Source organism: Pan paniscus, chromosome 2 (assembly GCF_029289425.2).
Source record: "Pan paniscus chromosome 2, NHGRI_mPanPan1-v2.0_pri, whole genome shotgun sequence".
Lineage (NCBI taxonomy): Eukaryota > Metazoa > Chordata > Mammalia > Primates > Hominidae > Pan > Pan paniscus.
Genome location: NC_085926.1, coordinates 75,087,376 through 75,100,287, shown reverse-complemented (window position 1 = coordinate 75,100,287; position 12,912 = coordinate 75,087,376).

The following is a 12,912-nucleotide window of genomic DNA, read 5'->3' as shown; positions in this document are numbered from 1 at the left end:
CCTACATTTTTCAATGGCTGAAAAAATGTCAAACCGAATTATATTTCATGGCATGTAAAATAATATGAAATTCAAAAATTAGCATCCACATAGAAAGTTTCACCAGGGCACAGCCTTGCTCACTCATCTATGGTTGCCTTCACACTGCAGTAGCAGAGTTAAGTAGTTGCCACAGAGACTATAGGGCCAGTTAAGCTAAAAATATTTACTATCTGCCCTTTACAGCATAGTTTTTGACCCCAGTTGAACAAAATAATTCACAGTAATGTTTAAGTATGCTGCAGTTACTCGAATGTTAAGAACAGACCTTTCTTCACTCCATGTCTTTCTCCAATCATAGAACGTCAATGCTGTTCTTTGTAGCAAAAATCTTCAAAATAATGCTCAGTACCACAGTTTTCAACTCCATTTGTCCTGTCTGTTTTAGGATCACTACAGTAATTATTCAAATGAAATAGCCTTTTTAAAGGTCATCAGGAGCTGCAAATTGTGAAATCTAATGACTACCTCATCCTACTCCTACTCTACCACTTAGCAGCATTTGACAGGGATCACGCTCTTCTTCACTTATGTTTTGGGACCCAGTCTCTCTTGGTTAATTCCCTTTTTGTCTAGTTGATCCTTCTTTATTTCCTGTGCTGTCTATTCTCATTTTCCCAACTTCTAAAAACAGTAGAGCTATAGGGCTTAGTCCTCTGACCTCCTCTCTTTTGTTTCTCTGCTTGCCAGGTGATCTCAACCAGCATCCAAGTTCGAAGTGACATTAATAAACTGATACTCAAATTTATAAGTCCATCCCTGACCTTTCCCTTCAACTCAAGACTCATATACACAAGAGCCAACTTGACATATCAAAGTTTATATTCCTAAAAACACACTCTTGATATCCCCCCACAGCCTACTTTTTCTTTTCTGTCTTTCTCATCTCAGTAAAAGGCAACTTCTGTTCCTACAAATGCCTAATCCAAAATCTTTGTTGTTGCCTTTAATTCCTCTCTATGGTTCATATTTAAATCCTATCAGCTCTTTGATTTCTCTTTATCCCTAACACACTCAAATACTATTAACTCTACCTTTAAAATAACCCAAAAGTTATTTATTTTATCACCTTCATTCCTTTGACCTTATTCAAAAGCATCACCCTAGGTCTAGACCATAACAATAGCCTCCTATTTGATCTCTCTCCTTCTGCCCTTGTTCCCTTAAATGATCATTTTCAAATGAAATTCAAATTATGCAACTCCCCTTCAAATGGCTCCCCACTGCACAAGGATATAAATTGAAACATGTAACCATGGTCTTCATAGCCTCAGATTATTTTGCCCCTGTTTATTCTCCAACTTTATTTTATTCTACATCCAGTCCCCTGTCTCCACATTTTATCACAATTGTCTGATCTCTGCTGCTCACAACCTCTAAGCCAAGTTCCTGCTGCTGTTCTCTAGGCTTAGATGCTTTTCTTTTCTGCTCATCACATGCTCTCACCTACCCTTAGAGTCCAGAGAGGCTTTTCCTGGCCACCTGGTCATCCCCCACCCCCGTCTCATCCACCTACACTTTATCCTGCTCAGTTTCCTCATAGTCCCTTCTCTATCAGATATTATTCCAGTATGTATTTTTATTATCCCACTAGAATATAAATGCTATAAGAGCAAAGCTCTTACCCTATCTTAATCTCCATTGTATCACAAAAGTCTGAAAGAGTTGCCACTCATAAAACATCTGTTGATTTAATATATGAATTAGTAAATAAATGAATGAAAAAAATTCTTATATTAAATGCATTGCTTGGCACAAAGAAACATACTAAATGAATGGAGGTCGTTAATAAAAAATAAATATATATATTAAATAAAAACAAAATAATGAATAAAAATCAAAAGATAAATAATACTGTTTTAATTAAACACAGCAATTTAAAAGAGTGGTATGCAGAACATAAATGCTATAAAATAAACCTATAAAAACTTTAATTTTTATAGGTTCAACAGACATGTTATTTTGTAGTGCTGATAATCTTTAATTTTTAGATGTAGTATTATATATTTATTCAAAATACTCAAGCACATATATACAATACACAAAAAGGGATGGAGAGGGATATTCTACAGAAGTCAGTGGCAGCAACGATGGAGAAAGAGAACTGAATTTTCTTTTTTTTGAAGAAAGGAAATGAAGTTGTTGCTGTTCCATGCTTCCTTAAGCTTGAATTTCAATTTGTGTTAAGTCTAGTCTGTTTCAAGTTCTGAATATAACATTAAATTAAGGACCACACAGGCATGGTAACTGATATTCTTTTCTCATTCTTCTAGACCTTTGACTATGCCCTGGGTAACAGACTTTACATAGCTCGCTTTGATCTTTTTTCCTTGGTTCAGGTGCTATACGGGATATTTGCAATAAAATTTATTTTATTTATATGTGGTTGCAAGTGATGAATTTATATTTAAACTGCATAAGCTTCTCATTATTTGATTTAAATATGTATATATGAACACTGAACATCTACTTTCTTTTGAAATTATAATGTTTGTGCAATTTTATTGAGCTTATGTTGTTTGTTTCACTTCGGTGCAATTTATTAAACAAAGGCTGAGTATCCACAAGGTTGGAAGCAACATGTTGGGCACATTAGAGGATACCAAACGAAACAAGTATGGAAAATGGAATCTATTTCCTGAGTAACTCCAGTTGAATGATTATAGTTGCATGAAGGGATGTATGAGAAGGATTGCAAGGCTGTGATTGGAACTATGGAAAAAAAGTTATATGATCCATGAATTGTATCTGACAGAAGGGACCGAAGCTGAATCACTGCACAAATATTGACTGTTTGTCATGTTAGAATTTGACAGTCATTGCTCTTAGATAGTGGTAATCCACTAAACAAGATTAATTTACATGTTTATATGGCAAGGAGTCATACTGATAAATTTTAAGACAAACCAACATAAGTCTAATTTTATAGGCTCATTTTAACACATTATCATTAGTTTACCTTATACAAGAATACATAAATTTTAAAACACAGAGGATTTGGTGAATTCTGATCAGCATAATGGAACCAAATCATATAGAAATCTTTAGCTGATACTCATCTTTTAAAATCTCCATTTATATTTTCATTGAACTATTTATATAATTTTCATATATTTAGCCAGAATGATACTCTCAATACATTAAAAAAACAGAAACTGTAAATGTTAAAAACTAAAATAAATTTTTCAAAACAAATTTCCATTCAGCATAGCAGACTATTTGCATTAATCAAAACAGAATATTTCTCAATATTGTAGTAAATAATTAAATAATATTTTAATAAAAAATGAAATAGTATAGATTAAAACATATAGGCAGTGGCCAAATCATCATCTCAAAAACTCCATTATCAGTTCTGCCACAGAAGGTTAAACTGTTATTAAAGAAAGGGTTTCAAAAGAGAGCTATAAACATCAAAAAACCATTTTTAAATAATGAAAATAGAAAGAGGTGGCAATCATACATCTAAGACTTTATTTCTTAAGCCATAAATTGACAAAAGTGGATCTCTGGAAAATATAATCAAGAATAAAAGAGCAAAACATCCCTAATTCACATCCATCAGAAGCATTTTGGGTGGTACACAAACATCAAATATAAGGGGGAAATGTTGAGGGAAAAGTTAACATCTCAGTTGATACTTTCTAAAAAATGTTTAGGGCCAGGCTCAGTGGCTCACACCTGTATTCCCAGCACTTCAGGAGGCCGAGGCGGGTGGATCACTTGAACCTGGGAGATGGAGGTTACAGTGAGCTGAGATCATGCCATTGCACTCCAGCCTAGGCAACAAGAGTGAAACTCCATCTCAAAAAAAAAAAAAAAAAAAAACTGTTTAGATAGTTACTGTGAGCACAGATAGTCCATCTTTGTAAAGAACAATAGGGTTAGTCCTGAATTATGGCAAGCATGGATGATATTAATTTAATGCAGAAATAATTCTGTGGTTTGTTTCTTTACTGCAACAGACTCAGCAGCAGAAAAATTACATGGGCTTTTTCCTTTTTTCTACTCATAGGAAAGGTAACCAGGTTGCACTGCCTTTGTGGATTTGTAAATCACTGGTTCCTGGGGGAATGTTATCATTCTTTTGCGTTTTAGCTATGTAGGGTTAAGCTGCTCTGATCAATGTCCTCTCAACTATAGACCTTTAATGGTACATTCAAGAAAGATCATCCAATAAGAGTATATGGGTAGAAATCAATCATTGTAAGAATTGTGAACAGATCAAACCACAGTATATGCTTGGACTTTCCAATCACAAGGAGCTTTGTCCCCACAAAATTCATATGCTGAAATTCTAAGCTCCAATATGGTAGTATTAGAAGATAGGGCCTTTAGGAGATAATTATGCAACCCTTATGAATAGCACTTATAAAAGTGACTTCAGATAACTCTCTAGCTCTCTTTCCACCATATGAGGCTACAATGAGAAATCAGCTGACTGCAACTGAAAGAGGTTCCTCACCAGGACCCTATCATGATGCCACCTTGATCTTGGACTTCCAGCCTCCAGAACTGTGAGGAATACTTTTCTGTTGTTTAAAAGCTACCCAGTTATGGCATACTGTTTAGAAGCACAAACTGACTAAGAAATGAGGACATGGAGGAATGAGAACCTTTCCAGAGGCCAAATTTTTCAGTCTACATGTAACAATTGCTCAGGCGGTATGCAGAGTCCAAGGTAAGTGTGCATGGGACAGGTGCAGAACCATGGAAAATGACACATATTGGATTTTGCATAGAAAAGAGCGAAGGGCTCCTGACAGCTAAACACAACACTATTTTGAAGAATAAAGAATGTGGCATCTCTTGCATCTTAAATAGTGTTATAATGTGGCAAAATAAGATATGTCAAAATAGAAGTACAAAAGTACTTTGAGTATTCAAGAAAAGAAGGAATTCTTTAAAGTTTAGTTTCATGGGGGAGATTATGTTGACAAATACCTGTGTTACAATTCATTTTACATAAACATATTTTCAGGGTCTTGATCAAATGACAAATTTAAGAAATTCTAACCTTTTAAGGACTTTATCAAGGACTTGGGGATATCTACTTTTGTTTAGGTTTTGGTGTCTCTAGTTATTCCAAATACAGAAATTTCTTGGTCAGTGGTAAGCCTCTAACCCTATACTGTCATCCTTGCCTCTGATATGATATGGAATTAAAATCAAGACAAACTTCCCTGCACTGAAACACCCAAGTACAATGACAGGCCATCTTCTACTGATATAGCTCTTGGAAACAAGTCATAGTTTGTCCAAATTTGGAAAGAGCTCTGCAATTTTTAGCTCTGTCTAGGGAGCTACCTGTCTGTCTCTTCTGGGTTTTAGATTCTATTCTTTAGACAAGATTTCCTGCTTCTCATATTTAAGAATACATCATGTTTTGGTTTTTGTGTCTATCTTACTTCATCTCATGAAGAATTTACTAGTTACCTTGGTTCTTTTTTCTTTCTTCCTTCCTTTCTTTCTTTCTCTTTCTTTCTTTCTTTCTTTCTTTTCTTTCTTTCTTTCATTTATTTTCTTTATTTTTACAATTTTGTCTTACCCAACATAACCTTGATTGTTTGGTAATCTTGATTATTTGGCTCCAGCGTTCCTCCATTTGTCCTAGATTCACTAAGGAAGGTCACATATTGGCTCAACGTTTGTGTTCTGCATCAAAATACTTATTTGGTCCAAACTACTGTATTTGTTTAGGTTTTATTAAATTTAAGCTTCTATGCTAGAAGTGTTAATTCAGATATTTCAACAACCAGGCACTCATGTATATTCCTGAGGTTTAACAACTTTCAAAGCTCATATGATTACATATAGAAAAGTATATGTAATCTGCAGAAAAAGAAATGTATTTATTTTTACCTTTATAGAAGAAGTCATTCACGGAGCATTAAACTTAAAGCATCAGGCGATGATGATATAAAGAAGGAAGACAATGAATCTGGGAATAATATTCAAAGTAGAACAAGCAAAATGGCTTTCCTATCTACTTACTAGTAAATGATTTTAAATGAAGAACAAAAGACACAATTTCCTCAAATCATTAAGTTTTAGATGGCTCTTTGTGTGTGTGCATCCATGCACACATGTATGTATGTGCAGCTTTGGGCTGGAGCAGTCAACTTGATATCCTGTCTTGCAAAGAATTTCAGAATAGTGTGTTTGGCTTCAGTTGGAAGTGGCAGGAGTTACAGGCTGAGTGATCTTATGTGTATCATTCAAGTATTCTAACGCTCAGATTCTTCACCAACCTAACAGAGATTAATATCTAGAAATAAACAAAATACTGCTAATAAAGACACTGTAGGAATGGCTGTTTCATAAAAGTTGTGCAATAAATGATAGCTCCTGATTTTGTATCAATACAGTAACAGTAGTAGTTTTTTAGAATCAATGGTTTTAGCATTAAACAGTAGTAGTGGTGATAGTAAGCAGTAATCATCCTTACCATGAGTTTCCAAATGCTAAGAAAAATGATTGTGTTGTGGCTTTCTTTCTTTGAAATTAAACTTCTCAAAAGAAATGGTCACTTTATTCATACATTGCTCGTGAGAGCATTAATTGATACAATCTTATTGGAAAGTAACCTATTGGAAAATTGGAAAAATCCATTAAAGTTCAACATATACAGACTCTCTAAACCAGAAGTTCCATTGTAGCAGGACAAGCCACAGACAAAAGCCCTCAGACACCGGGTTAAAGAAGGAAGAGGCTTTATTTGGCCAGGAGTGTTGGCAGACTTGCGTCTCAAGAACTGAACTCCCCAAAAAAAGAGTTCCTGCTTACAACTCTAAGGGGTTCACGTGAAAGAGTCACGATATATTGAGCAAGCATGCGGTACATGACTAGGTGGGGGTGGTGAGCAAGGCAAGTATTTCTCCATACCATTATCTGTGATCTATAGATAGCACAAGCAGTTAGGGTGGGGTTAATCTTTAACCTACAGGTCTGGCCAGTGGCACTGATCAGTCTGTTATTTTTCAGTTTTTACTTCCTCCTTTTCTTTGGATACAGAGGACAGTAGGAGAAATGGCCTGTCTCCTAATACCCCCCTTTGAGAACCTCACACACTAGTGGGAGTTCCCATTCTCATCCTCACTATCTAGATCTTCCTGTGAGACATATTGATAGTGATTCATGTGATATACTTGTGCTGAGGTCTTTTGATGAACTAAGGTGGTAGAAATATGGGTAACATACAGGGGAGTAACATGCATGTTCCTAACACTATTATTATTCCTATTATAAAAGTTTTAAATCCTCCTAGAGCTGGAAACTATTTTCCAAACAGGGATCAAGGATCAAACCCATGCCAAACCTGCATGGGTACATGTGCCAGCTTTGTCATGTCTCTAACTATATTTTCGACTACTTGTCCTTGACCATCTATTTGCAGACAGCAATTGGTCAAGTTGAATTTTCCACAGACTCCTCCTTCAGCTGCCAGCAAATAGTCTAAGGCCAATCTATTCTGATAGATGGCATTTCTCATTTGGGGTTTCTGCTGGGCTAAAAGAGTCAAAGCTCTGCCAGTTTCTTTAGTGATTATTTCTAAGATAGCCTGTAACAGTATGATCCAGTTGAGCATGTAGATAGGGGTCCAGTATCCCCACAAGCCATCTTGTGCCCATGTGGCAGGCCTATAATACTGTGTGATCCTTTCGGGGGGCCACTCATCACCTTTCCAATTTCCTATAGCTATGCTCCTCTTTTCTCAGGAGACACAGACAGGGAAACCTAGGAGCTCACCTGTTCTAACGGGCAGTAGGAAAACGGATGGCTTACTGGTACCAATGACACAACTACCTGGCCATTGATCAGGTAACTGAGTGTAGACTCTGTGCCCACATATCCAGTATAGTCCAGTAGGAGCCGTCCAGTCTCGATGAGATTGTGGATGGGCCAAGCAATCTATAATTTAGGAAATTTACTGAAGGGATTCTTTTCAGTATGGTTTAGACCCCACCAGGTGACTGTCCCTGTTGTGCCGTTATACAGCCTCTGTCCTAGACCTCTGTCCTAGACAATTGAGCCTTCCTACAGGGATGGTGAAGTCTTTTCATTCCCTAGCTATGCAGTATTGTCCAATAATAGAGGTTTTCAAGACCCAGAAGTCTTCTGGACTGGAATTATGTCAGGAACTGGCTCAGTAGGCACCAATTCTCAGGCTTCCCAAGGCCATCGGTCTCCCATAGTGGTTCCCCCACATACGTAACAGGAAGTAACACTGAGGGAATGAGCTACATTTTCTGCTAAATGGAGAAACAAATTCTTTTCTTTTTTTGGAAGCTCTGGTGCTGGCAGATTCAGCTCATCATAAAAGGTCTGAAACACTGGTTTGGGAGAGAGCCTGTGGACCTCTCCGTGGACTAAAATATTTACTCAGGGATCCAGTCCAGTTCCATTGATTCCTAAAGTTACATACTCTCCTGTTTTCCAGTGGGGATCAAGGGGATTGGTAATTAGTAGTTCTAATAGGTTACAGTAACCACGAGTGCATGAAGAGTTATTCTTTCCTTTTTGAAGGCGGACAGGGTCCTTCTCATATTTTTTTCCAGGTGGCCTAAATAACACAGGACCAGTAACTACATTCATCACTACATAGTCCTAATTCATGACAAACATACTTATTTTCTACTATATAGCCCCTTTCCCAATCTAGAGAGCTACATCTTATTCTATTTCCATACAGGTCACTGTTGATTGCTGCACAGGCATCAAATTTTAAGAAAATTTGTTTGGGGACTCCTTTCTCTTCTATTCTAGTTACTACTCTACTCATATCAGCTTTTCCCCAGCTCCCAGTCCTCAATCTTATTTCAAAAATGGTAGTCATAGGAGGCTCAGATGGGTTAGAGCACACATCAGGCTGGTCACTTCCTGGGCTACATACCTTGTATAGAGTAGCATTATACAAACAAGTTCCTCTTAGAGTCCCGGTACACTCATAATAACTATAAAACAATGGACTACAGCAACCTTTTGTCCTACCTCAGTGACTTGATATATACACTGGGAATAGTCCTCAGTCTGAGGAAGGTCAGTTGAAGTCCTTACTGTATAAGTCCACAATTTAAGGAAAATGAGTCCCAAGATGAGTTTCCTCATGCTTCAGCCGTGTGTGGACCAGTCAGCTTCCGGGTGTGACTGGAGCAGGGCTTGTCGTCTTCTTCAGAGTCACTTTGCAGGGGTTGTCCGGGCTTGGGCTTACCTCCCAGGTCTCAGGTGCTGCAGGTTTAACGTGGCTGTGGTGGATCCAGGCTGGGATTCCCTCTACCTTTATGGCTGTGGTCAAGACGACAGTCTGGGGTCCTTTTCACCATGGCCACAAGGGGGTTACGTTCTAATCCTTGATCCACACCCTGGGGAGAAAGGGTGAACTGGGGAGAATAAGCTGATGGGGCATCTCTCATTTACTCAGGCTGAAATTGTTTGTGTAATTTTCCCTGAAGCCTGTAGCTGTCTCTGTAACTCAATTTCACCTAGGTCTCGAGGAGTACCTAGGAGTCCCCATAGTATGGGAGGGGGCCTATGATATAATATTTCATAAGGAGAATAGCCTGTTCTTTTAGAAGGGGTACATCTAATCTTAAACAATACCATAGGGAGAGCTTGTACCCACTTTAACCCTGTTTCTTGACACACTTTCACTAAATTATGTTTTGGTAGTCTGATTCATCCGCTCCCTTTCCGGAACTTTGTGGTTGGTAGGTGGTATGTAGTTTCCATGTGATCCCCAATACCTTAGCTGTCTTCTGTACCAAGTCAGCCACAAACACCGGCCCATTGTCCAAGCTGATTCGTAAGTGCAGTCCAAACCTAGGCATGAGATCTTGGAGAAGCACATGGGTTACTTCACGAATTTTCTCAGTTCATGTTGGATAGGCCTCCACCCACCCAGAGTATGTACACACTAGAACTAGCAAATACTTTTTACCTCCACATTTGGGCATCTTGGTGAAGTCTACTTGGAGATCTTCCAAGGGGGCTGCTCCATAAGCTTGTATGATGGGCGGAACGGTTGGACCTTGCCTAGCATCTTGCTGCCAGCAGGTAACACATGGCTGCGCCACTGTTTTGGCAAGGGCTGACAGATGCGAGATTTAGAAATACTGGCCTAACAACTTTTCAAGTGACTCTTGGCCTAGGAGGGTGGTCTCATGCACAGCCAGTACGACTGTGGCTCCTAGCAGTTGTGGCACAGCTATTCTTCTGTCCAATAACCGGATCCATCCCTCTTCTATCACCTGCCCTCCCTCTGCCTGGAGAAAGTACTTCTCTTCTTTAGAATAAGTACGTACAAGGTCAGGTTCCTGAGGGAGCAGGGGGTGCTGTGACTGATGCCCGGGAGGGTGTGGATGCTGCTTTTTGAGCCTCTGAGTCAGCTTGGGAGTTCCCCAAGGCAATCAAGGTAGAATCTCACTGGTGTCTACTGCAGTGCATGACTGCCACCTTTTGGGGCTTCCACACTGCCTCTAATAGTTGCAGGATCTGTTGCTGATACTCTACATCTTGTCCCCCAGAGTTCAATAGGCCTTTTTCCTTGTATAATGCCCCATGCACTTGAAGAGTTAAAAAGGCACACCTAGAGTCAGTGTAAATGTTTAGTCTTACCTTCACTTAGCTCTAAGGCCTGAATTAAAGCAATGAGTTCTGACTTCTGGGCTAAAGTACCCTGGGGCAACAATTTGGCTTCAATGACACCATCCAGGGTTACCTCTGCATATCCAGCACACCTCTCTCCTTGGGTTGACGAAGCTGCTCCCTTCCATGTATAGCTCCCAGTCTAGTGATGTCCAAGGATGGTCTCGGAGGTTGGGCCTGCTAGAATAAACTGAGTCCAATACCTCTACACAGTTATGTTCAACTGGGCTCTCTGATATCAGGAGCAAGGTGACAGGGTTCAGGGTGTTGCAAACTTCAATGGTTATGCGGGGATTCTCACAGAGCAAGCTTTGGTTCCTAGTTAGTCTAGCATTCGTTAACTAATGATGTCCTTTGATGTTCATTAGTGTTACCACAGCATGGGGGGCCTTTATGTTTAGGTTTTGCCCAACAGTTAGCTTATCTGCCTCTTGTACTAACAGGACAGTTGCTGCCAAGGCTCTTAAGCATGGGGGCCAACCTTAGAAACTCCATCTAGCTGTTTGGAGAGGTAGGCTACCGGTCTTGGCCAGAGCCCCATCATCTGGGTTAAAACTCCAACTGCCATTTTTTCTCTTTCTGACACATACAGTGTAAAAGGTTTTGTTAGGTCAGGTAGCCCCAGGGCTGAGGCCGACATGAGCTTCTCTTTTAACTCATGAAAAGCTCATTGCTGTTGGGACTCCTATTCGAAAGGTTCCTTGTCTCCCTGCTTTGTGACTCTGTACAGGGGCTTAGCCAATACTGAAAACTTTGAGATCTGCAACTTGCAGAACCCTACAGCTCCTAAGAATTCTCTTACCTGCCTTCTGGTCTTAGGCTCTGACAGGTTGCAGATGACTTGCTTGCTTTCTGATCCCAGGCTGCGCTCTCCCTGTCGGATAGTAAATCCCAGATAACGTACCTGCTGTCTGCAATCTGAGCTTTCTTCTTGGACACCTTATACCCACAGTCTTCTAGGTGCTGGAGCAGGGTATTCATTCCCTTGGCACACCCGACTGCCGTGGGGTGTCCCAGCAGAGGTCGTTGACCTAATGGAGCGGCACGCAGCCTAGGTCTCTGGTGGGAAACTTCTGGAGGTCTCAAGCCAGCACCTCCCCAAATATGGTAGGGGAGTTCTTGAACCCTTGGGGGAGCGGGGTCCAAGTGTACTGAGTGGTGACACCTGACCCCAGATCCTCCCACTGAAAGGCAAACAGTTTTTGGCTCTCAGGGGCTAGTTTGATACTAAAGAAAGAGTCTTTTAGGTCAAAGCAGGTGAACCAGCTGTCCTCAGCTGGCAGCAACCCCAACAATGTGTATGGGTTCGGTACCGTTGGGTGCAAAGTCACTGTAGCTTGGTTGACCAAGCACAAATCCTATACTGGCCTGTAGTCCCTGGTCCCTGGCTTGGGAACAGGTAGGAGGGGATTGTTCCATGGAGACTGACAAGGGACTATAATTCCAAAGGCCCTCAGGTGCTTGAGATGGACCTGGATGCCCTCAGTGGTTTCTCTGGGGACCCTGTACTGCTTTTGCCTGAATGGCTGGGCCCCAGGCTTAGCTTCTAAGTACAGGGGCCTGGTTGATTGCCAACCCCGGAGGGTTGTCTTCCACCCACACCCTTGGCCACCGCTTAGCCAGAGCTGGTCCTATCTCTTGGCCTGGCTCAGTTAAGAAGAGTCTCCATTCCTCCTCCCAAGGAACCGTAAGAAACACAATGACTCCCATTCCAGGTAACTTTAGCTGTAAAGAGCCATGCTTTGTAAAAGAGATAGTGGCTCTCCGCTTGCTAAGTAGGTCCCTTCCCAGTAAAGGCAAGGGGCAGTCAGCCATGTACAGGAACTGGTGAATCACTTCATGCCCCACACAGTGCAGGTCTGGGGCAAACAGAAAGTTTGCTTTGCCAAAACCCCTGTGGCTCCAATTATATCAAAAGTTTTTTTGGATAAGGGGGTGACCGGGATGGTTAATACTGAATGTTCAGCAACAGTATTGACAAGAAACTCAATGTCCTTGCCCCCGACTGTCATCCTGACCATGGGCTCTTTGGGGTCACATGAGCTCGGTCCCCCTCAGTCCAGTAACCCTTCTGCCAGATTGAACAAGGCCCCTTCGTCCTTGTCTGAGGCCTCCTGCTCAGAGCCACCTTGTTTCCCTTTCAACTGTGGGCACTTGTCCTTCCAATGTCCTATTTCCTTACAGTAAGCACACTGGTTACGCTGCAAGCATGGATGGCCAGACTGGGTA